We start from the raw sequence: 26,408 nt of genomic DNA on the forward strand, positions 1-26,408 counted from the left end.
TGGAGGAAGCAGAAAGGTCCATGGCACAAGGCAGACACATGCCTGTGGTTCCACCAAAGAGCAGCCAGGGAGTGGAGGGGGCACAGGAAGGGCAAAAGTTTAAATGTCACTTCTGGGCCCCTATGATGTGCATTATGGACTGAATAGTGTCCCCCTCAAATTCAGAGGTTGAAACCCTAACTCCCCACCATGCATTTGGAGATACACTATGTAGGGTAATTAAGGTTAAAATAAGATCCCAAAGGTAGGTCCCTAATCCAGTAGGATTAGTGTCCTTATAAGAAGAGGAAGAGACCAGGGATCACATACAAGGGAAGGCCAAGTGAGGACACAGCAAGGCAAGGAGGTGGCTGTCTACGTGCCAGGAAGAGGGTCTTCACAAGAGGCCAAATCTGCTGGCGCCTTGATCTTGGACTTCCAGCCTCTAAGACTGCTAGAAATAAATGTCTCTGGCTGAAGTCACCCAGTCTGTGGTATTTTGTTGTGGCATCCCAAATAGACTAAGAAAATGTGCTAAATACCACGCACACTATTAGTTCTTGCCATCGCCAAACCTTGAAATATAGCTGGTTTATTATCTCTGTGTGGTAGATGCAGAAATAGGCTCAGGAAAAAAAGTCACTTCTCTGAAATTGCGTGTCTAGTAAGTAATGATGGGGAGGGTGTCTGGAACCAGCAGGCAGGGATGTAGGGTTCACAATAGGAGAGCATCACAGTTCTAGGTCAGGAAAGGAAGATTTCTTTCTAAAGATTTGAGTTGAAGGATCTGTGTGTGTTGTGTGGTGTATGTGTGGTATGTGTGTGGTGTGTGGTGTGGCATATGTGTATGTGTGTTCATGGTGTGTGTGTTGTGGTGTATGTGTGTGTGTGTTGTGTGGTGTACATGTGGTATGTGTGTGGGGGGTATATGTGTGTGTGGTGTATGTGTGTGTATGGTTTATGAAGTGTGGTGTATGTGTGTGTGGTGTGTGTGTGGTATGGTGTGGTGTAGTGTGTGTGTGGTTGTAGTGTGTGTGGTGTGTGGTGTGGTGTGCGTATATGTGTGTGGTATATGTATGATATGTATGTGGTGTTGTATAGTATGTGTGGTGTAGTATGTGTGGTGTGGTATATATGTGTGTGTTGTGTGCATATATGTGTGCATGGTGTGTGTGATGTATGTATGGTATGTATGTGATGTGGTATAGTAAGTGTGGTGTGTGGTGTAGTGTGGCATGTGTGGTGTTTGTGGTATATGTATGGTGTGTAGTGTGGTGTATATGCATGTGGCATATGTGTATGTATAATGTGTGTGGTGTAGTGTGTGTAGTGTGCATGTTGTGTGTGTGTGTGGTATTTGTGGTATATGTATGTGTGTGTGTGGTGTGGTGTGGTGTATGTGTGTGTGTGGTGTGGTGTGGTGTATGTGTGTGTGTGGTGTGGTGTGAGTATGTGTGTGTGGGTGAATGTGGTGTGGTATGGTATGTGTATTGTGTGTTGTGTAGCTTCAGGGGACCTTGGGAACAGCTGTGTGGGTGTGCTGGGCTCTAGGACAGCCCGGGGCCTCCAGGATGGCCTGCTTTGGCAGGCTTTGGCCTTGGCAGTCCCACTGGCCGGCTCCTGACCACTAGGTCATACTGCCGGGAAACTGCCTGAGGAAATCCTCTCGCTCGGGACCCCTTGGATCAGGGAAAGGGCCAGCGGTCTGGGAGCAGTGTTCTGAGCTTGTGTGTGACAAAGGGTAAACGCAGCCAAGAGTGTAAGCAGAGAAAGCTGCGTTGGCTAGGAGATGCTGCCCTTCTTAAAAACCAAACTTCCCTCTCATAAGCTAGACTTAGCTGAGAGAGAGAGAGAGAGAGAGAGAGAGAGAGGAGACTCACTCTTAACTTCTCACTTAGCAATTCACTATCCAACTTCTAGGTCCAGGTACACCTAAAATGATTTCAATCCCTCATTTATGTTTGCAACTAGCCAAAAATATTAGAAATTCGTCTTCTGGGGCTGTTTCCTTATCAGTTTTTCCTGAAAGCAACTTTCCCAGGATTATCGTGAAAGTTGGGTGTAAATAAAAGTAGAGTACTTTGTCCACAATAAGGACAGTTGCTGTTCCTTCATTCTGCTGGGACTTCCTAAGCCTTCTTCAATTTGGACAGGATTTGGGAGTAGAAGATAGCTATTTGGTGAGGCAGCTGACAATGATGAATATTTGCCAAACTTATTTCATGTAAAAACAAGTATTTTGGTCAAATAAGTGTTTGACATGAGAGTTAATCCAAATGAGTTTTTTTTTTCTTTTTTTAAGAATAAGTTTTATTTTGGGGGACTGTTAACACACTGATGTATGCTTTCGGAATAGGAGGAAGGAATAGGCACTCTTTACCAAGTTTGTTATTTGCAGGAAGTTTCCTAGGATCAGCTTTCTGCAGAAGACTCTTCTGGAGAGAGATATACCTGACCATGGACCATGGTTCTGCTCTTTCATACCTATGTGACTTCTGGCACTTAACCCCATCATCCTTATGCTTCACCTGGAAGATAAAAACCCTCCTGTCTCGGGGCGGTTGGATTGGAAAGTGAGCAGTGTGCTTGGTGCAGTGCTAGAGCAGGTAGGCACATGACCTGTGGTGGCTAGATAATTGATATTTTAGTTGACATGATGGATTAATGCTGCAATCATGTAATTGAAGACAGATTTTTTTCTTAAAATCGTAGAAAAATGAAATTAGTGGCAACCTAACCCAGTCTTTCCCAGACCTGAATACAAAATCATTCTAAATGGAATCTTACTCCTACTTAAAACTTAGCAATGCAGAAAAAGCCTCACCTCCTTCGAATTATCCCCAGGGCTTGTTCTTATCTTTATCCATTGGCACCGTTGTGTGCATGGTCTTGGGCACCTCATTCAGCCCACACCAAAACCTCTACAAAAAGGACCCAAGTATTATCTCTTTTCCCCATTAAATGTTTTACAATGCACACTCTTGATAATTTCCAGGAAGCCCTACTATGTACATATTATTAGAAAATAAAATAAATTGATGTCATAAGAATATTCTTCCTTTAGTAGAAGAGGTTCAGAAAACTATGGCTAAGGTTCAGGGACTTTCCCAAGTGTCACTATCAGCTCTGGGCGTGTCTCAAGGGGATACAACTTCCCTTGCTCAGCAGTCACCTCCTCTAGACTGCCCTTCCCATTGTTGGCCGCTCATCCTGATGGCAGGACCAGATCTTCTTCCCTCTCTGAGATGTGATCACTTCCATGCAATGAAATACTAGATTATAGCAAGACTCCACTGAAGGAGACAGAGCCCCTTCCCCTGGTGGGTGGCAGTCAGCCTGCTCACTCATTCTTGGAGAAATCCAGCTCTGCTCCTCCTGTTGAGCCTGAGCTTTGTATGCAGGAGTGACAAGATCAAAGTGGCTGGCAAGGAGGTAATTTTCACAGTGGTCTTGGATGGGCTGAATGGAGACAATGGGCCTGGGGTCAGCATGTCAGCATGCTGTCTTGGTCAACTGAGCTGCTACATCCTAAGTGCTAAAATAAACCTAATCACAGACTACCTAGGACATAAACGGCAGAGCTTATGGTGGGATGGTTTGCTCCCAGTCCGCAGTCAGGGCATTCTCTGTGACACCTCAAGTCCTATCCAAACCGAATCAGGCTGCTTTTACCAACTCACGGGCAAGTTCAAACTCACAAATGCTGCAAAAGGAAGACTGTTCACAGAGGTATGTATACTTAGCTTGGTCACAAATTCACACAACAGGAAGGGGCTCTATGCTTTTAGAGGCAAAACTTATGGTGATTCCGAGGATTTCTTTGGACACTAGAACCACACAGGGGTACAGGTGGTTGGCAGTGAATCTCACACTTACAGATGGCCACTTTCAGAAGTGTTACCAGGGCGTAAGGTAGCGTGTGAATGGTCAGATGAGGACAAGCACTTCCCTAAGACTCAAAGGGCTGATAAGCAGTGGGCAGAGTTCAATGACAACTCAGTAGCCCAGCTCCATTTGCTAGTTCTAACACATAATCAAGTGTCTTTGAACAAGGACACACTGATAATAATTGTAATCGCTCTGAAGTTGAACATTTGTCTCTCAGCCTTCCATGACAGCTAATGGGAAACAAAATCCAGTAAACTCCAGGAAAATAACACTTGGAATAAGTGGCAATGGGTGCAGCTTCTGGAATCCTGAGCATATGGATTGGAAATCCTCTCCTTCCCAGTCCTCCAGCCTTAGTTCCCTTGAAGACCTTGGGATGTACGTGTCTCTGGAAGAGCCTTTTCTTTCATCTCACTATGGGAAGTAAGGACCCCCTGGCTAGACCTGCTCTCCATATCCTCCAGAAGACAAGCAGTGCGTGCTCCTCAGCCTCAGGGAAGCTGCAGGCTGGGGTCTCAGCCTGCATGGGTGTGGGCTCCTTCCAATAGCAGAGCTTCTTCTGCAGGACACAAAGCAGCCCTTCCGTGCTCTGGCATCCCTCTAATCGCCTGGGAATCCAAAGCAGCACTCATCCCTTTTTGGGGAGGCTTAACCTCCCAGCTGGCATCCCTCCAGGGCCCCAGGGAATGCGGAAGGATTCCTGGGAGAGCAGTCATTCCATGCTGACAGCTGCAGCACGCGGGGCAGCCATGGGCCCCAAGCTGTGGCTTGGCACAGGCTGATCAACACAAGAACAACAGCAGCCACACGACGCATGCCACACGTGGGTCTCCTGCAAGCCCAACGGATCCCAGGGCCCACAAGGAAGCTGGCCAGACCCAAGAGAAAAACTGCAGTGGCCGTGAATACTGCAGCAGACTCTCCCTGCACCTCATTTGTGCTGCACAGTGGCACATCCCTGGTGCAGGGTGTGGGTCTTCCTTACCTTCTCAGGTGGCCAGCCAATGAATGAAAGGGCAAAGGAACCTTTGGTGAAGCAAACAGGAAAACAGCAACAGTGATAAGTGGGCAGAAGGGACCCAGGGTAGGTCTGGAGGAGAGAAAGGGGCAGGGGTCACTCATGCTGGCTTCAGAGCTGGAATCCTAGGGGTCTGAAAGTTGATACTCTTAAGACATTTGAAGAAACAAAAGAAGCTTTCAAGTCCCAGACCTTAGCACACATGGTGGGTAAGGGGAACATCAACTCATCAATGCCTTCTTTCCCCTTTGTGTAAAGAACGACCTGGAATACTTAACTGGGAACTTGACAAGATGCCACTGATAGGAAAATGCAACATTATAACTAAATATTTTAACAAGTGCTTGTCCACATCCTCCACACAAGCAGTGAGTATTATAAAGAATGCTGACTAAATTCTTAGTAGCAGTGCGGTTTTTAGGGAATCCACAAATTCAGGGCAATTGTCAGGAAAGCCATTATCTAGGTCTGAGGTGTTGTTGAAGGGGAAGAATGCAATCCACGGTTCACCTCGTGTTTCTCCATAACCTATTTTTAGTTACATGGAACCAAAGGGGTGGCAGTCTGGCCACGTGCAACTAACTAGTCTTACAGATATGGCAAAAACTATCACTAGGCACTTATTTGTGAGGTGACCAATAAGAGACCCTCTCCTTTATTTCTTTAACTCTGATCCATAATAACTATCAGAGATGACTTGTACAAGAGGGAACAGAGTAGCTGTGGCATGTAATTAAGGTAGCCTGAGCCTGTCCCCTGGGGTACAGCATCATTCTAGGGCAAATTCTCTTTGTCTCTCTGTGTTCAAATGCCAGCCATGAATCTCCACCTTCTCTGCTGCAGATTAATCCTGCCCACAAAATAACCTAGCATTTTAGTGTGTGATATAAGGGCTGTACTGATCACCTTACCTGAGGGTCACATGGGAGGAGAAATCAGAGAGCTCCAGCTCACTTTCTGCTCACCTGCCCTCAGCTACAGCCTGACATGGAGGCAGGCGTGCATGAGAGCTTGCTGGAAGAATTTTCTCACACAGAATGGACCCCTCATAGGCACCAGGTTGCAACTGGTCATTGGGACTAGTCACATTTTAAAACCACCTGTTTTTCAAAATGGGCAAAGGTAGATGAACACTGATAAAGAATTCAAAGGAATTCTTGAATACATTTCTTTAAAAACACCCTTCATTTTTAATATACATAATGCGTATTCATGGCAGAACAGCTTGGAGAAAAGAACAATGAAATAATCCTAATCGGTTATGAAGCAGCCACCAAGCAGCAACTGCTTTTATTATTCTAGTATATTTCAGTATTTTGGGATATGTGTGTGTTTGAAGAGCAAAATAATTGACTGCATGCACTCCCAATGTCTTATGGCAAAGTTGCTTCCCTACATGTACTAAAAGGTATAAATTAGATTTTTTATTCGATGAAGCTGATGAGATGAAATCCAACAGAGCACATAAAGATCAAAGACGAGGTGAGGAAAGCCAGAGGACATTTCACTTAAATATTTGAATGCAGTGCATGATTACTAAGCCAAGGAAAAATTATTTATCTGGCCTGAGAATGTTATTTAAATCCCAGCTCATTCATGCTAAACAGAGGCAAGTTTTTCCATTCACTTCTCCAAGCCTTCTCTCTTGGTGGAAGCAGCCCCACCCCACATTCCCAGCAGCATCCCTATTTATGGGCGTAATGCCCACACTCCAAGAGGGTGGTGCAGAGGTGTTAATTGCCAAAATGATGATGTTTAAAAGTGGGTCACTTTTAAACAAGGTGATTGTTTTAGGTTGTGGCAATCTATAAACATTATTCTTTCCATAAACTCCTAAACTAAAATCCTCTAATAAAAAGGCCAGAAGAATTATTTACAGTGATGTATTAACATCTTTGAGCTACTTGTCCTTCTCTAAAGACATGAAAAAGAACTGCATTCTTAAAGATTAGAAAATCATGTAATCTACACAAATAGGAGTTTTGTTTCCTATTTTATGAGTTCTCACTATGTTAACAACTAAAACTTGCAAAACATTTTTGTTAAATCCTAATGCTCTGCTTTTGGGTGTAATCATCCAATGCTAATCTAGAATAAGAAGTTATATAAATGAGGATTTTTATTACCATCATCATCAGAACTCAAGAAGAGCCACCAACCCCATGGAATATTCTCTGAACAGGGAGCAGGTCATGGAGCCATGGCAAGTGCTGTCTCAGAACAGAACATGTGCTTCTTTGGAGTCTGCTGTGAGCAGTTTATTATTTTCCTGTCTTGAAGATAATGGAAATGCATTTAATATTGCCAAATGCTTTGTATTTTTTTTTCCTGGCTGAGCTGCCTATTCTGAGCAACCAGGGGAAATAAAAAAGTTAAAATTCATCTGTTTTTTAGGAGATTGCATGTGCATTTCTAAAAGTGACCACAGTAATGTCCCCTTTCTCAGTTCAAGCTCTGCTGTGTGGTTTGTCCCTCTGGGTACTCACAGCCACATGGCTTGCCACGATGATGTAGAGGGCCATGACTCCTCAGGCCTGATGCGTGTGGCTCACTTGCTGCTCTCGGCTTAATTCCTGCAGTCAATCCTATTCTCTTGCTAAGCGGGTCTGTCTGCTCTGCTGGGCTCAGCCGTTCTAATCTCGGCCGCACAGCCACGGATGTGAGTGTCCTGTGTAACTGAAGCCCATCCCTAGACAGGTCCACTTAACACCTGGAGTACAAGGGGTTTTATAAGTGAATGGAGCCAACATGATATCAGGAAGGCAGTCCCGACAAGGGGAGATCAGGATTTCCAAGGCTGCTCAAAGCTTAACAAAGGCTGCCACTGAAGGTGAGCCTGGCGGGAGCCCCAGAGTCTCTCTCTGGATTTGCAGCCATGAGCAGGGTGGGGGTTCTATGTGGGCCAAGGCAAAGGTGTCTGAGCAACTTGGCTTCCCCACAGCTTGGGAATCAAAGCTTTTAAAGCATAGAATCCAGCTCCTGGAGAGACCCCCCACTCCCCTTCTTTTAAAAAGAATGTGGTAGTGAAATAGCAATTATGAAGATGCTAAGAAGAAATGGAGTGGAAGCAAACCTCTTTAGAATTAGCCCAAAAGGGAAATCAAGTGCTTTGAAGTTAGTACAGTTAATAATAATAAGAGTGATGATGCTGGGGCTGGGGCTGTGGCTCAGCAGTAGAGCACTCGTCTACCATGTGCGAGGCCCTGGGTTCGATCCTCAGCACCACATAAAAATAAATAAATAAACAAATGTCCAACTACAACTAAAAAAAAATGTATGTATATATATGTGTATATATATGCAAAAATATATGTATATATATATGTATTAAAAAAAGAGTCACTGTTTTATAGAAAGAAAAGAATGATGATGCTAATTAAAATCTTCCTTGGAGTGTGTTTTACACTTCACGAAGCATTTTAAAGTACCCTAGTTCATTTAATTACTACAATACTATGATGAGATACATGCCACTCATACTTCCATTATTCAGAAAATGCCGCCACTCCATCTCCTTCCTGTCACAGTTCCAGACTTCCGGGGGGGATTCAGCAATAGCAGAGACAAAAACCGTGGGGAAGTTCCTTCTTCCCAAGCTTTATTCTGTCCTAGCTGCTCTGTTGTCCCCTCCTTTCCTCTTCCTCCTCCTAATCTTTCATGTATTTACCTGTAAATCCAAGTTTATGAGCTTCTTTGGATACTCAACAGACACATACTGAGGGATGTGCTGTACGAGGAACTTATCTACTCAGTGAATATGAGGGAGTGGCCCTGAGCAAATTGGATAAAGAATTGTCAGATTTTGCTTGGGGTCTGAGTTGTAGCTTGTAATGAAGAAAGCCATGTCCTTGTTCTGCACACTGAGTCAGAGAGACAGCTGGCCAGTGGCTGTGCCAGCTATGACTGCAGGCCACGCCCTGGGCTCCATCTGCTGAGAGTGCATCACCATCCTTTCATTCACAGGTTTTAAACGGGATGCCAGGTGTAAATGCATGGCCCAAGGTAACCAGCTCCCTCACTGTGACCTGCTTTAGGTCCAGAAGGGAAATGACATGAGCCAAGGAGTCAGGCAGAAGGCAATTTCAGAATTGAGGGAGAATAGGAGGCAGAAACGAGTTAATAACCATTTTGGGGAAGACTTGGAGACCACCTAGTAGAGATAGTAACCCAAGGACATGATAAAGAAGAATTTTCAGAGAGGAGATTATACAAGCCATCCCCAAGAAGAGAGAGATTAATGGGGACTGTATGAGTATCAAGTGACAAGGCAGAAAGGAATTAATGTGAGAGGCAAGGGAAGAAGAGGTGAAGAATGACATCTCTATCTGCTGCTGCTTCCTCGGCACCAATTAGGGAGAAGGAACTGCATTGAACCCATTCCAAGTGGCAGGATTCAAGAATTAACTTGCACACTATGTAGGGAAGGTTCCGTCAGGATCAGTCACCCTCAGCTAGTTTCCCTGAAAAATCCAATTGCGAAGTAAACTCCAGTGAAAACAAAAAGCAGCTCAGATCCAAACACAGACAAGACTCTCAGCCATAACAAGAGGTAGGTGGGTCCTCCGTCTATGCAGGGTAGGAACAACACACTTTTATGGCCTCCAGCTTTGAGGAATTCCCAGGAAAGAATGGCAAACAGAAGCCACACAGCTTTTTACTACATAAAGAGCAACTTCCAGACTACGGCCATTATAAATGAAAAAATACAATGACTGACATTGGAGGAGAAATGAATTGAATAGAGGACAGAAGTCAACTTCCCAGCAAGGTGATGGCATCTCATTTCTCACTTTTTGAATTTCATTCAGCTTCTACTTCATGATATGTTTCCTGTTTCCTATGCCATTGCCCTTGGAAATCTCTCTAAAGACCGCCAATTTTGCAGAAACACCTTCCATGATTTTTCACAGTAAATAATAAAGCTGTCATCAGTAGAGAGAGATTGAAGTTCCTGCAGAGGGGGACACTCTGCTCTATTGCCTCCTATTCTTGGAGGCTGGAAATCCTCGGAAAGCCATAGTTGAAAAGGTAAATTGGTTTGTGTGGCAATTTTTGCAAGTTTTAGGAAGGCAAGATACCTGTCTGCTGCTGGCCTGTGGGTTACCTGTGCAGACTTAGATTCATGCAAATGTCACTGTGTCTTAGAGCCATTACTGGGGTCTCCAGTAGGCAGTTTCAAAGTGTGGGTTGGTGTCCTTCTCTTCAGCTTTGATCACTGAAGCCCTGTTCCGCTTGACAATGTGCTACATACTCAGACTGCTTGCCATGGAACTGTTAGCCCTGATCACCTCCCTTATGCCTTCCAGTCTTGATTTTAGTAGTGAAGACTTAAAAAAACTAATAAGAGAAAATGAGTTGATCTTCAAGAATTTAATCTTTGATTAAACTTGACACTGAAACCAACAGGTTATGGATGATTAGTGAGGATGGAAAGAGAGATTAGACCTCTCCTCGTGAAATTCAAGGCTCCTTGTATTCACTCCATCTGAGAACGTGGAAGATGTTCCCTGGAACGTTTGCCTAAACAATGATATGCCCTCCAGAGGCATGCACATCTTTTAAATAGGACTTGGTAAGCCACTTCATGGTGTTGAAGGGAGTATGATATTGGAGCTGCTTGCCCTGTGTTTTTATACTTTTTTTTTTTTCAATTTTCCCCAACCTTAGCTAAGCAAGTAAGTGATATGAAAATATTTATCTGCAGAATGTCCTCTAATAACATGGTCCCTGAATGTGCTGCTATCTGTTAGGGGTTTGTGTTGTAATTAGAAACTGTTAAATGTACCGGCACAGTGGAATGTTATACCCAAATCTCAAACCAAGGTAAGACATACAGATGTTCATTAGGAAAAGAATAGCCTCCCACCTGCCACCAAGGAAGAGTCTGAAAGTGGGTTTTGCAGCTAGATGAGGAATCCAATGTGTTATCATCTCAGTATCTTAAAATAATACAGAGAGTACATCTAGTGCAGCCTAGCTTGCCCACGGCAGGTTATGGGCTTTGCTAGAAGAGACCTGCTCCTCCCTTGCTCCCCATCAAACCACAGATGAAGACTTGAAAATGACTACTCCTGCCATTTACTAATCATTGACAAGTGAAGGGGTCCTGTGAGCACTGGCCTCATTTCTTCGCAGATGCTACGGATGTGTATCATGTGTCAGCTGCTGCTGGACGGCAGAGGGCACCGAGAAGCTTCCATTGGATCTTCAGCATAGGACTGACAAGGGCAGGGGCTCTTGAACTGCCTTCCAGAGGTGACTTCAGCTCCCGCTGTGTTTCTTGATTAATGAGCCGTGTTACATTTTAACATATTCTCAGCTATGGGCTTGAAATACTGTACAAAGTGATGCTGTGTGGCTCAGAATGATACACTTTGTATAAGAATAGCTGTTATTGTCTAGAAGGAGAAAGAACTTTAGGGTTTTTGCCTGTCCTGTGCTCTACCCACAGTATCAGCAATATCAGCTTATATAGTTGCAAAGACTTGGCTCTGTTCAAACCCTAACCTTTAACAGAAACAATCCAGAATTCCTCATTTTTGGAAATGTTAGGGATTTGTTATAGGGAACAGGAAAGAAGTCTACTTTTATATAGAGAGGGCTGTAATGAAAAAGAGAAATTAGCCTGCCACCGGGGCTGTGGCTATGATCTTGGTCACCATATAAAATATCCAGGTGGGCATGTGGGCTTTAGGCATATCTGTCCTTGACCCTGGGTGAGCTGGGTGCATGTGAGGAAGTATCCATAGTAGTATTGCAAGCCTGGAAAAATATTACAAAAATTTGTCTGGATAGCTTCTAGGATGCTAAGATGAAATTCATAGAGGAGAATTCATTCATTCCAACACTCCTGGTGCTACCATTGAATTCGTTTTATGTAAGGAGTTGAACTCATTAACTATTTACATAGTAATGCAATTTATAAAGGCTTATCATAGACATCTTAAAAAAAACAACAACTGATGACTAGTTGGCAGAAAAATATACATTAGTTAGGAAGTACTGGCTTTCTAGGAGCCAAGATCCATGACTCAGTTACTAAAGAGAAGCACAGTTAATCTGCTTATTACTATCATGAATGAAACAAGGAGAAGTAACTACCCAGGTTTATAGGAGGCACATTTCTATGATTCTCCAAGGCTCTCTCTGGAAACATTAGGTGCTGCCAAATTGCATCCATGTATTTGATCTCATCTTCTCTATCATAAACAGAGTCCTGGACAGGGGTGAGAGGATCTGGTTCCAGCACTGGCTAAGCCCACTTTGGATGCCCTTAAACACCATGGGTGACAGCAGATGCCATATAGGTGTGTGTTCTGTGGCAAAATGTCCAGCTTCCTTGAATCCAAAGTGGGAACAACAGTACTATATACTCCAGAAAACTTCCATGAATATCTAGTACAATAGTCTATGCATGCCTGGCTCATAGTAAGTGCTCGATAAATGCTAGGTGTTGTCATCAATATTATTTATAGGCTAATTAGCTATTTGAACCTAACTGAATCCTAATTCTGGATCCCTAGGACTAGATAGTGCTTCTGAAATTTTTCCTCTAAAGTACCCCTAAAAACAGATGATAAAGAAGGCAACCTCTGAGGCCACTGGGGTGGGAGAACTCAACCATTTAAAAAAGTATCTTATGCTGTACTTATATTTCTTGCATTTTCTTTTTAACAGTTTACATTTTCTTTACTTTTTTTTAGTCAAAATTTATACTGTTTCCCATAATAATTTTGTTTTGATATTAAAAATATTCATAGTTAAGTGATCTTCAAACCTACTTATTACTGGAAGAAGATAAATTGTGATCATCCTGTAGCTCTGGGTCCCTGCAGGCAAGCCATAGTGGTAGGCAGATCCTGTAGGAGGTACACACTCCCAGACCCCAGCTACTCCAAGGGTGGTGTGTGTACAAGCAAGCCCTTGAAATTTGTAAGGAACACAGATAGTCAGACCTCACTACACACACCCACAGGATCAGAACTGCTCTGGGGTGACTGAACCACCCCCTGGTGGTCTGTATACAGTTTAAAGTTGAGAAGCATTGAAGAGCTGATCTTTCAGAATTGTCTGGGTCCAGCCTGCTTTGATACAGCAAGAAGGGAAATGATCATGCATGGAGCGCCTGTGGGAGACTGGCACCATACTAGCTAATGTGAGGCAGACAGAGATGAAGAGGGTATTTATTGTCCCTTCTCTTCTGGTTTCTACTGGGGGCAGGTGAGAAGCAGTGACCTGGCTCCATGGAAACCTGCCATCAGCTCCATCAGCAATGAGCTCAGCCCTCCACACTGTGATTGTCCACCTTCACAGTGAAGTGAGCACAGAGGAGACCCCATTGTCTTAATCTGAAGAGCGTAGAGCAGTGGCCACCATCCTCTTGCCCTTATGACCCCTGCCAACACCACTGCCTACCTCAGGTCCATTGATGAATGCTTCAGGATTCTAGTCTATCATTCTTACATTCCAACATAGACCACAAGTGCTGGGAAAAACCAAAACACAAACAAGGCAGAGACCTGGTATGAAGAAGAAGCAAAACTCCATCTTAACAAGACCAGTGGAAGTCAATTTTCCTGCAGCCCTCAGGGGCACACAGTGAGTTAAGTCTGCAGGTGAGGACATCTGCTTTCTTTTGCTCTGTGGCTGTGTAATGCATGGGTTCATTGAGAGCTTCAGGGAAAAGAGCCCAGCTTTTTTCTCCAAGACAGAGCTGTCTTGAGAGGTTAAAGTTTGATGCTGTGCAGAGTGAAGCTTTCCCCCTGAAGCCAGTGGGACCCACACTGTTTTGAAAGACTGTCAAGGCAGAAAACACAAAAGGTCAGTGGCAGCCCAATCTAACTGTCTCTCCTGTTGTCAAAGGGTGGAGCTGTGTCACCAAAAGTGACAACCGCACAGAGGATGATCTGCAGATTCAGGCATGATGGAGATGAGGACAGGAACAGTGGGATGGGAGAGGGTGGCTGGCAGAGGGCTCGAGGAAGCTGCCTGTTCTCTGGGCTCAGCACCAGCAGGGACAGGAGAGTGTCCTGCCTATTAGAAGTGAAGGTCCCGCAATTCTGGCTCTGCTCCTGGATGGCTCTGATGATGCCTCGGTCCTTTCCCTGGCCAATGTTGTGGGCATATTGTCTGTGCACCTACCCTGCTGTCCCACATGCTCATTGTCAAGGCCACTGCCACGGCTGACCCCACTTCTGGTACTCAGGTCTATCAGTGACCTCTCAAGTCCCCAGATCAAAGGCCTTCAGGAAGGTCTTCTACTAGACTTGACTTCAGTGTTTGAAATAGCTTTGTCTTTGAATGTTCTCTCATCCACCGGCACCTCATTATTCTGTAGCTTTTCAACCCATCGGCTCTCCTCTTTGCTGCTTCCTTTAATGGCTTGGCTCCTCACCCCGTCTCTGAAGTCCACCCGCTTACCGAGGTCCAGTCCCTGCCTCCCACTAGTTAACATTCCCATTTTTAGATACTTGTCAACTCCGGCAGCTCCTAAAAACACTTCACTGCAAATGCCTCCAAAATCCACTTTATAAAACCTTGAGTTTTCTCCCAGGATCAAATAATATACCTCCCACTGCCTGCTTGGTATTTGCATATGATTGATGATCTTTCCAGTTACCTGCATGTAGCTCTAATGAAAACCCATCACCCCATGCTGAGCGTGGATCTTATCTCTACCAGGAAGCCTTGGACAACTTCTAAGTCGGGAGCAGCCCCCTCCCACCCTCAGATGCCCATTGAGAATGGCCAAGGAATCCTTGCTCTTCTGTATTTCTGTATTTCACAGAGATGTTTTTCTCCTCAGGACGGTGCAGTGCTGCGCAGTGTGATGTACAGAGTGACATTTCTACCTCTCATTATCCACTCATTTAACACATATTTATCATGCCTACTGTGTGCCATGCACTCTTCTATGTGCTAAGAATACAGGAATCAACCAAAAGGGATTTCCATCAAGCCGTTGATATTCTGGAAGGGGAGGGGGACCTTCTTGCCATCTCTCCGTGTGTTATCAAGTGATAAGAAAAAATAAAGTGAAAGGGAAGAAATGATGGGTTGTGGAGGAGGGCCACTTACTAGGGTTGTCAAGGAGAGCCTCTCAGATAGCCTGACCTTGAGCAGAGACTTAGAGGACACCAGAGCAACCCTGAAGACATGTGCAGGAAGAGGACCCCAGCTCTGAGGAAGGACCTTTTCTGCTGTGCATGGGACCCAGTGATGAAGGGGGATGGGCAAGGATGGAGGGAGGGGATGGTGGCAGGAGGTGACCACGGAGAAGCTGCAGGGAACAAGTCACAGATGACCTCAGGTCCCAACAGTGACTGTGAATTTCACTCTGGTTGATCAGCCTTGATTACATGCATCTGAGAACAGTTTCCTAAGAATCCCTCAGGCTGCCCTGTTGCGAGCAGGCTGGTGTGGCCTGGGCAGACAGAACTGGAAGCCAAGGGAGCAGCCAGGATATTAAAATAGTTCAGGTGAGGGGTGACAGGGAGTTCGATGGGAGGCAGGTGCAGGTTGGTAAGAATTAGTCAGATATATGTTTTTTTAGAGAGAGAGGCACCAGCAGCAGAAGTAAAAGTCAGAGACAAGAATGAGCTCAAAAGTTTAGGCCTGAGCAATTGGAAAAAAGGAGGAGGTGTCAAAAGACAGATGGTGGAGTCGTTTGGGGGCCGTGTCAATGTGGAATTTGGTTTGGAGATTGTTAGTTTGAGGTGTGTATTGGGCAGCTAGGTGAGGGACCCGGGGGGGGGGTGGTTGTTAAATGTGCCTGGTTGCCTCACTCTTAGATAAGCACTGCCTTGAAAATACAGCTGTCAAAGGCTCCCACCAAGGCAGTGGGCCCCTGGGGAATGCAGAGGCAGATGCCACACATGGCCACCATTCTACATGCCAGGAAACAGCCTTCTACCACACAAAGGGATTGCGATTATGTAATCAAAATCCCTCCTATAAATAGGCTTAGCCATTTTCATATTTTTAAATCAGTCAATTTTGGAGCGATTAAGACAACTGGCCTTACTCTTGGTGGGAGAATGATCAGTGTAGCATCAGGTTAAAGGAAGTTAGTAGTTGACTAATTCATTCATTTTGTTTACAAACAGCGGTGGTGTGATCTGTGGATGCTGGGTGCAGGCCTCCCTACAATCCCAGGAGCAAGACTCCGAGAGGAGGACGGGCCATGCACTCCCACCGCAGGCATCAAGCCTGGCACACAGCCAGAGCCTGAGATGAGTCTACAGCACTGACTCCCAGTTTCCATTTGTTATCCCGGAAATACCAGATGGGGTGCCAAAGCCGGCTCACCCAATTGGTCATTTTGTGGTGTGTGTTTGTTTTATAGGACCTGAACTGCTTAAAAAGCGTTGTGATTTTCTTTCCCTGTGACGCACACCTGTTGCCCACTTCCCTGACTCCTTTGTGATTTCCCTCTATTTCACTTCACCATGATTCTATTTGTTGGGAAGGAGGGAATGCTGAGGACCTAGAAAGACATCAAAACTCCAGCTCCTGTCTATAAAGTCAGCCCTGGATGAGATTCCAGGAAGATGGGCTTCCACCAGGTACCTATCCACTGCATATTTGTTCAAGGCAGGAATAGCAACAAATGTTCTAGAATGGACTATCATACCAACAGGATTGTCAATACTTGGCGTTTTCTTTGATGAACTTTAAAAATTCTTAGTCAAAAGACTCCAAGAAATGTGTTCTCCATGCCAGAATGTCAAAGCCATTAAACACAACCCATGTAAAAATATCAGCATAAACTCCCTGCACCTTAGGCTTGAGGAGATCAAGGTTGACTTACACTCAGACTAGAATTAACTGGTCAGATCCAATATGCCGCCAGCAGGTGACTGAGAAAACTCTGTTATTTCAAGACATGATACCCCCAAATATGTGTTCGTGTGAACACGGGATGGCCAATTTTCAACAAAAACTATAAATCGTTTCCATGTTTTTCAGTTTTGAGCTATCAGCAAATCCATCAAGAATGACATTATCATCACAGGTTTATAAAGTGCTTCATGGGAAGATGGAAACAAATGCAGAAATTAACAGAAAGGCCTTCCTCTCCATTCTAAAATAGGGAATTGTTTCTGCCCATCTCCAGTCAGCATGTATCTGCACGGCTCACAAGGACTGAATGACAGCCAGCTCATGCCATGGAGGAAATCTGCTTCACAAAGATTAATCACAAAACCTCCCTTGAGATGCAGTGGTGCTAACTCACAGCATAATGGGTTGAAATGGTGAGTAATTGTACAAGTGGATTTCGATACAAATGGTCAACAAAATTTAAAGCCACATTCATTATAGGTACAGTGTTATCATTTGGATCTCAATGTCCCCCCCAAGGCCCCCGCGTTAAGCTTGGTGATCAGCATGGTACTACTGGGAGCTGGCGGGACATTTAGGAGGTGGCACCCCGTGGAAGGAAGTTAGGTCATTGGGTGTGTGCCCTTGAAGGATTACTGGGACCCTCGTCCCTTCCTGTCTCCCATATTTTTGCTTCCTGGCTGCCCCGAGGTAAACAAGTCTCCTTTGCCATGTTTAGTCCTCCCACCATGACACTGTGACACTAGAGGCCTAGAGCAACAGGGTTCAGTAGCACAGACTACAAATCTCTCAAACCAGGGGCCAAAATTTCAAACAATTTATCCCCCTCACAAATTGTTTATCTCAGGTACTTTGTCTTGTTGATGCAAAGTGGATTAATGCACATACATTTTCTTGGATAATCTTGAGAAAAATTACTCTAAGGGTCATCAATAAAAAAGATCCTTTAAATCCACCTACTTTAAGTAAATGTTTTTAAAGATCATTAATAAAAGGGCTGGGGCTATAACTCAGTGGCAGAGCGCTTGCCTAGCATGTGTGAGGCACTGGATTTGATCCTTAGCACCACATAAAAATAAAAAAAACAAACAAACAACAACAACAACAACAACAACAAAAAACAGAATAAAGACATTCTGTCCATCTACAACTACAAAAAAAAATTAAAAAGGTCATAAATAAAATTTTTCATTATTCCCATCTACCCTTTATGCCAATTCATTTTCAAAATATCACTGAATACATCAATCTAAAGATATTGGGTAATTTAACACTAGAGAAGCTACATTTTCTTACCTTCAGTTAAAAAAGAAAGGTGGGGGGGGAAGGGGAGGAGGAGGGACTGCTATGGAAAATATAGTAATCTGGCTTGATATAAAAAGACAAACTATTAAAAGAAATTTTATTCTCTTAAGGGTAATATAATAATACTGTAAGTAGTTTTTAGTTAATTCACAAGTATGAGTTAATTAATGGATTAGTGATCTATTCTCCTATATGGATCCTGATGTAAGCATTTTTGAAATTATCTAATACCAGAGACTTACAGAGATGTGATTATGAATAATAATGCTGCTGTGGTTTGGGTATGGTTTGACCATGTCCCAATGTTGGATGCTTGGTCCTCAGTCCAATGATGTTAAAAGGTAGTGGGACTGTACGGGAAGGGCTTAATGCAAGATAAATTAGGTCCTACCACATAGTCTTTGTTCTCTCTGATCCCCCCCTCCTGAATGTGCTCTGGCTATGATGTTATTCACATAGTGTGATGGGGTTGGGACAAGAGGCCTTGATGTTTATCCTATATATCTTTGAGCTAAATAAACCTCTTTTATTTTTAAGTTACCCAGCCTCAGGGATTTTATTTTTGCAAAATAAAATAGATGAATATAAGGATTTGGGGCCAACATGTAGGCAATTCTGTTGTTTAAAAGAACTATTAAGTTTACTGATATGACCAGAAGCATCTTAAATTTATGTAATGGAAGAGAAAAAGGAGGGGCTGAAGATATACAAATGTAAAACAAATCACTTAACATTTGAAGGCATTTAATATAAGACTTGCAAATTAATACACAGAAATACTACTGCTTCTTGTTCAGAAGGTAGTAATTAAAAGCACAGAGTTAGAGCTGAAATAAATACCTGAAATCTATAGCTCAACTCCCATATCTTACTTGAGAAAATAAAAACACAGAAAGATTATGTAACAAGTGCTCAATTGACACTATTAAAACAAAATACAAGATGCATGGGAAGAGATTCTTGGTTACTCCTCCTCTTGCTCTAACATCTGAAAACTTGCATGATATTGACTCATTCATTTGAGATACAGGATAGTCCTGCAATAAGTGTAAATCTAAATTGAAGTTATACAATGAAATAAATTATAGGTCAGCCCAAGGGGAAAATAAAAGAGCAAGCTGATAAGGTACATGTTCTACTTGCAAGGGTTTCCTTACCCATTACAGTGGCTGTCCTGCCATTCTTAGAGCACCTAGTAGCACCTTGTTATTGCATTGTGAGCTTGGTACCATCTGCAGTCAGACATGCTTGTGCCAATAGCTGGTATATCATGTATTTTACTGTAATCACTAACTCTCCTTTCAGAAATACCTGCTGTGCAGTAAAGGAAATGCCTCTGTCCTAAATAATTCGAAATGGGTAAGGTGAGGAGGGAGTGTGTTTCACTCTCTGCAGGTTCATGTCTGTTCATTCTGACCTGGGAGACAGTGATAGAGTCAATCTGTAAACTCCTCAAAACCCAGAGGAGATGCTCATTTCCTGTTGTTCTTGACATCCTGATTAATTTTGTCAGCAGACAAGATGTGCTCATGCCTAAAAGCTCAAAAGAAAAGAGCATCTCCAGTAGCTTCCATGCCACAACTCCTAGTCTGATATGTTTGATTCCTCTGCCTGAGCAGTTAGGTAAACTTTGGATGTTTCTAGGAATCATTTCCTTCAAATTTCAAAGGGCACAGGATGTTTTCTCCATTGGTCTTATTGTTTACCACCAGTTTTTAAAGAGTCCCTAATGCAGACATGCTCCTCCCCATTCTTTTCTAGAATTATGACAACTCTGTAGAAAATAAGAGTGGTGGATTCCCATTACAGGGAAGCCCTTGGGGCCTGCCAGGACCCGTCCTGACAACTGGATCCCAGGGAATGATAGTGAGATCATTGTGACTTCATTTCATTACACTTTGAGGCATACACTACATCTTCACTTCTTGAAAGGAAACATAGAGCTACATTCAACAAACAACCCTGAAATAATCTCTGCAGAATTAAGAAAGCAGTGTTACATTACTACGCATGTTAGAATGGCTACTCACTTGAAAAGGCAAAACAGAAAGCAGTGTTTTACCGAAACTCAAAAATGCATATCATGTGCATCCTGGGGAAAGTCCAAGCATGGAACAAATGTTTGAAGGATGTTTGTAGTTTTTCTGAAAAGTAACTGTTAGGTAGGTCGAAGTCTTCATCTAGCAGTGAAGAAGAGCCATTCACAACTCAGGTTTTGGCTTTTGTTGATACTTAAATTATAAAAGACAATCACTGCATATTCCATGATATCCAGAAGTAGGCCATTCACAAACAAAGACTAAATTCTTCATGTAAAATGCAAACCACAGATGTGTCATTCAGGAATATATAACTCATCAAAGACACAAGCGAACACCAGAATTGGATAAACTCACCGGACACCAGCAGCCCAAGTGGACAAGTTAGCCTCCTGGAGCCTTGGACTTTAAAACTTCATTCAAGTCCGGATGCCCCACGGCTTTACGTGAACACAGTTTGATTTGAACAAATTGCTATAAATGAGCAGAGAACAATGCATTTGGAACTAATTCTATAGGAGACAGAATTAAAAATGAGCTCATCAGTTTGTCAACATTAAATTGCACATTGATACAGAAAGTTGCTCAGGGTTTGTTTTGACTTGGACCTCCAGGAAAACAAGAAGTGATATCTTTGTCGATCCCAAGTCCTCACTCAGAGCTTGGCAGAGCTGATGGGTAGACATTACTTCAGTATTTCAGGGGCTTTTTGATGAACAAGCTACAGGCTCTCAGTGGGCTGGGACTCAAGTCCTGTTCATTGCTATTCCCTGTGTCCAGTACCATGACCCCCTGTGTGGAATGGCATGTTATAGGTGCTCAACATGTCCTGGTAGCTCCCTCTCCATGACCCTTGCAGTGAAAGGGAAGGAGAAAGGGCACAGGAAGTTTTCTCCATTGTTCTTGATGCTCCAGTGGGCATGGAGCTAGGAGACTGGCCGATAGACAGCCGTGGCTGGGACCACAGTCAGGGAGCCTCATACGCCAGTGCCTCTCCTCCTCACTAGTATTTGCCATGAGTTTGCAGATGGAATACACATATTTATAGACACACAGACATTATTAAATGTCTCGGTTGGCTGCCAAACTGCCCACTATGGCTCTGGTAGCCACGTGCCCCACCACTGTCACATCTTTTCAGCTGACCACATGCTTTCCATCCTGCCTTTTTCTACAACTGAGTGAGAATCTGTTCCTCCTGTCTTACATCTTAGTGTCTGTCCTGATGAAATCTCTCTCTCCCTCTTTCTTTTTTTTTTTTTTTTTGGCCTTTTTGGCTAGGCTGTCTGATCTGCTAGAGAAGGTAGTGGGCCCTCTGGTTTGTGATCTCCCAGGGTGAAGCCAGCCTTGGGATGACAGGGAACAAACATCATTGCCTCGTACGCCAGAAAAGAAAATGTGCTAGAAACACTGGATTGCCCTCTGGCATTTCTGAGGCCACTGCAGATGGAGAGCCATCTGGGTCTATTCACCCCTCCTGATTCTCCCTGGTCAGCAGAGCCTCTAACCATATCCCCCAAAGCACGCAATACGCCCCCTTTCAAGAAATTGCTATTGATCTTGACAAGCTGTGGGACGTGCTGTTCTTTTTCTTTGGGAAAGATTCCTGCAGATATTTTTCTGGTTTTTTTTTTATATGTGTGTGTATTGTGTGATATTTTACTAGTAAAAAAATACAAAGCAAAATATATTTCCCTTTATGTAATTTTATTGTACATTTTCCTTTTAGCAGTTCTTTACAGAAACTTACTCATTATCAGCTAGACAAGACTACACTGCCATTGACTCCGATGTCAATAATACTGCATTTCAAGACAGCCATTGCTTTTTGCGTCTGTGCCCTAGGAGGCTAATGTGACTCAGGAACTCATATTCCTAACTCATGTGCAAAAGGTCAGGGAACTTATCTTCTACTTTTAGGTCTGCTAAGAGCTTTGTGGTTGTCTCTGCTTAGGTTTCCACAATTTCTGGGCAAGAGAAAGGATACTGATTTTACACAGTCCTCAGAAGACTAATAAGGAATTTGCAAAATGGAACTAACTCTGCATGGTTAGTTCCAGTGTGGTTGGAAAGGTAAAAGTATGCGCTTATTCCACCTGACTTACACACTGTGCAAAGACTTCACTAAGCTAGTTTTTTCTTCCTCCTGAGTGTACAAATAGATGACCGGCCATCTCAAGCCTGGCCCATAGCACCCTCTCATATCCCATTTACTCTGCATCTACTTTTTCCTCTTCTAAATGGCTGCAATGGAGATACACTTTGGTGGCCTTGGGAACAATTTAGAATAAATTTGGAGTAGAGGATGAACTTCAACTCACTGCTCAGAGAAGAAATGCCTGACTAGGAAGATCCAAAGTGGATTCCTACATAAGCAAAACACAAGCTAAAGTTGTTTTAATCCACTGCTTTTGGAGTTTATTAAAAATCAGTTATATCAGCTGGAATTATTATAAATAGTAAACAGTCTATATCCTTCTAAAGAATTAAAATAACATAAAATTTAAAAATTGAATGAAATTTTATACTCTGTTGTTGATTTAACACATATAGGTGGTACAGTCTCTCTTTCAGGGTTGTCATTTGAAGCACGAGTTCCCTCAAAAGGACTGTCAAAGCAGGCCCCCTGGGAAAGTTGCAACCCGTGGACCAGATGGACAACAGAGCACAATGCAAGACGTAAAGCCAGTCTAGCTGCTGGAGTTGCCTAATGGTCCAATATTAAACTATTTGTCCTACATGGTGTTCAGGGAAAGAGAAACACTTGAGGATTTAAATTACAGAGAAAAAAACTGTTCACTCTAACTATATATATATATATGTGTATATATATATATTGTGTGTGTGTGTGTGAAGTAAAATCTCCTTACATATTTTGTCACACTTAAACCCACAAATATGCATTGAGATACACTCTATGAACTTCAGATGTGAGAAAATTGTGGGTACGATGTGTGAAGATCAGAAGACTCGTGAGCGGTGGAGCTGTGATCTGAACCTGGCTGGCTGATGATCCTGTTCACTGTCACTCAGAGCCTTCGACACAGCTGCTCCTGCCTCCACTCACCATAGCGGGCGCGGTCACCCTAGGGTCTGGGCCTCTCTGCTCTCTCCACTGCACTATCCTAAGGTCACAGAACTTCCACCAGGATTCCTTATTTTACTTCTGGGAGGAATCTAGATCATTGTTTTTTTCCTGCCACTGGAAATTGTTTTGGCTGGTAAGATGGATCCTCTCTGGGCTCCTTCCCTCCTTGCCTTCACACAGCTGCTGCTTTATCCCACTGCCAACCCTCCACCCTCAGCCGCCTGGGTTCCTCGTTCCACCCTGGGGTGGGTTTGCCTAAACTGTCTGAATCCACAGCCCTCCCAGACACTCGGATGTCCTCCGAGTTGCAGACCTGGCTCTTCTGCCATGATTTGGTGACTCTGGCATTTCCAATGCAGAAATCCAAAATCAGACTCCCTGCCTGTCTTCCTTCACAACCCTGTATCCCTGCACTCTGGGCTGCTATCATTCACCTACACGTGAAAACCGAAACTATAGGCAGGGCCTGAGGTTTGAATCTTCTCACACTCTTCCAGGTAATTGCAATTACCCATTAATCGCTCTTCCTCATTCCCGCCTGACCCCTCTGCCAACCACTTCTACAAAGACGCCAAGTGTCTTTCTACAGTATGAATCTTACCAGTGAATCTATGTGCAGGGTGTCCTTCAGGGGTGCCCTGTAACCTCAGGCTCCCTGGTTTAGCTACAAGTCTTCCCGTGACCGGGTATCCTCTCCACGCCTCTCTCCCCACTCTGCTCACTTGGTTCTGCTCTCTTTTGCCTTAAAAGCCCTGTTCCTTTCCTAGTGCCTGGGACGCCCTTTACCAGCTTTCTCTGCCCTCTGTACCCTACAGCCCGTGATGGAGCATCCTCAGGGCCACGGCCACCTGGGCACACCTCCATTCTGACAACTGCAATGAGGCACTGTCCACCTTCTTGGGCTGCTTTGATGAGGCTCATTTCCAACCATCTCAGTAGCAGCTTAGCTTAGAGGGATGAACACTGAGATTTGCAAGCCAGACCACCTAAATTCTTCTTTGACTACTTATTAGCTATGTGGCCTGAAAATCACTTACCCTCTCTGAGTCCCAGTTCCCTTATCTACAGGATAGGAATAAGAACAGTATCTATCGCATAGGAATATTGTGAGGATTAAACAAAGAAATATGTGTAAGCTGCTTAGAATGGTGCTTGGCATATAGTGTTTATTTTAATGGTGGGGAATCCTTATAATTTGCCTTTGTCTCACCATAGCCTTGCACAGAGGATAAAAAATATTAATATATTGATTGTGGCTAGGGCTGTTGCTCAGTGGTACAGCGCTTGCCTAGCATGTGTGAGGCACTGGGTTTGATCCTCAGCACCACATAAGATAAACAAATAAAATAAAGGTATTTTGTCCATCTACAACTAAAAACAATTAATATGTTGAATAATACACAACTAAAGAAGAGAATGACATTATGATTTGTTTTTAAAATAAAATTCAACCAGACTGTATCTTGATTAAAGTAGCACCCAGTCCTCCTGAAATTAAAGGGATATCAGGAGAACCACAGGCTAACAGAAAAACATGGATCATAAGTGGAGCTGATTAACCCTTCAATGTATAGTGTACTCAAGCAAATAACCTGAGGTAATGTGTAATATCAGGCTGTCAATATTATGAAAGCACTTCAACTTACTAAGATCAGTGACACACACACACAGACACACACACGAAACTATTTCCATCATTTCTCCTTAGGAAAGGGTCCCAAATTTCCTAAGGATGTTTTTTTTTTTTTTTGGTACTGAGCATAAACCTAGGGGCACTTAACCACTGAGCCACATCCCCAGCTCCCCTGACCTTTGTATTTATTTTTTTGTATTTTATTCAGAGACAGGGGCTCACTGAGTTGCTTAGGGCCTCACTAAGTTGCTGAGGCTGGCTTTGAATTCACAATCCTCCTGCCTCAGCCTCCTCAGCTGCTGGGATTACAGGCATGCACCACTGCACCCAGCTCTCCTAAGGATTTTGAATTACCTCTTTCCATGAAGATGAAAACAAAACCAAGCCTCTCATGGCAGCTGCTTCCTTCGTTTGATTTAGTCCCCATTTTATTTTTCCCATGAAGGAATTCACCCTTGTCATTCTCAGAATACCTATGGGATTAGGAGAAGATGCTCAGGCAATAAATAAATAAATAAGCAAAAACATCTAAAAGTAATTAAAATAATAATAATAGAAAACCTAGATAGATATGAAAAAAGAATGAAGGAGAGAGGTGGGAAAGAAAGAAATTCCACACTGTAAGGAGAGAGATATGTAGGGAAAACAGAAAGACAGTTCAAGAGTTGAGAAGTCAGTGAGGCTATAACAGAAAAAAAAAGAGCCATCTATGTGGCCTCTACAAGGGTAAAGGAAAAGCTAGGGGTTTAAGTGATTTATTTTTCTATTTTTCAATTCTCAAGTGCTTATCTCAGCTAAATTTCAAAATCCATTTTAAATAGTGCAGCCTCTGTAACTCAGAATTCAACTTCAAGAAGTCACATAACTAGGTTTTTTTCATATTTCCCATCTCCATTAATTTCAACTGATCTATACAAATAAGATACTTCTAAATTGAGTCACTGAAAGTTCAACTATAATCATAGGCCAAAATGGTGCTGGCCTGGAGCTGCTTGGCTTTACAGGGGAGCAGCCACACTGCAGAAGTTGGAAGGCTTCCCTGGATCTATTTATGCCAAGACCCCAAAATCATGCAGAAGGAGCTGTAAGCCTGGCTGCAAGTCTGCGAAACTGGCACATGGGGAGTGGAAATATTGCCAAGTCAGCAAACTGGCAGATGGCAGATTGGAGAGAGCGAGGGAACTGAGCAGACAAGGGAAATGCTAGACAACGGTAGGATGCAGCGTGGATTGGTTTTAATTAACAATTCCGCATGCAACTCTTGCAAGCAATAAAAGAGGAAAAATATGAAACTAAAATAGCTAAAAACACAGAACTGGAAGGGACATTAGTAATTACATTCCCCACTCCCCTACATTTATCAAGGAAGGATAAAGACTCAGAAACACCCAAGTGGTTTCCATTAGCCTTCTTGTTAATAAGTTAACTTAGTCACTAAAAATATAAATAAATAAAAACCCATGAGGAAAAGAATGAAGAGCTTTAGAGAAAGAATAAATGAAGGTAAAAGAAAAACTTACTGGTCTAACTCTTAAATAATCAAACAGACAGCATTTTGTTCAAAATAATAATAGCAATAATGTATTGATGCATATGGACTATATAAGTGAATGAGTG

The 26,408-nt window shown here is 43.3% G+C and overlaps 1 protein-coding gene across 11 annotated transcripts in view; it reads right to left on the reverse strand.

Annotated features, from left to right (window-relative positions):
• The window catches only part of Chrm3 (cholinergic receptor muscarinic 3), a 434,005-nt gene that overhangs the window by 82,173 nt on the left and 325,424 nt on the right, over positions 1 to 26,408 (reverse strand). For 2 of the 11 annotated variants that reach the window (XM_058575019.1, XM_058575014.1), the window contains one exon: positions 20,428 to 20,544. The exons of 8 other annotated variants lie outside the window; for them this stretch is intronic. The gene's annotated coding sequence lies outside the window, so the exon portion shown is untranslated. Of the gene's footprint in view, positions 1 to 20,427; positions 20,545 to 25,145; positions 25,715 to 26,408 lie in introns of those variants that run through there. One more of the 11 variants, XM_046432148.2, reaches the window with a different exon arrangement.

This window comes from Marmota monax, unplaced genomic scaffold (assembly GCF_021218885.2).
Source record: "Marmota monax isolate L192 unplaced genomic scaffold, Marmota_monax_Labrador192_F-V1.1 WCK01_AAM20220418_F8-fsc00071, whole genome shotgun sequence".
Classification (NCBI taxonomy): domain Eukaryota; kingdom Metazoa; phylum Chordata; class Mammalia; order Rodentia; family Sciuridae; genus Marmota; species Marmota monax.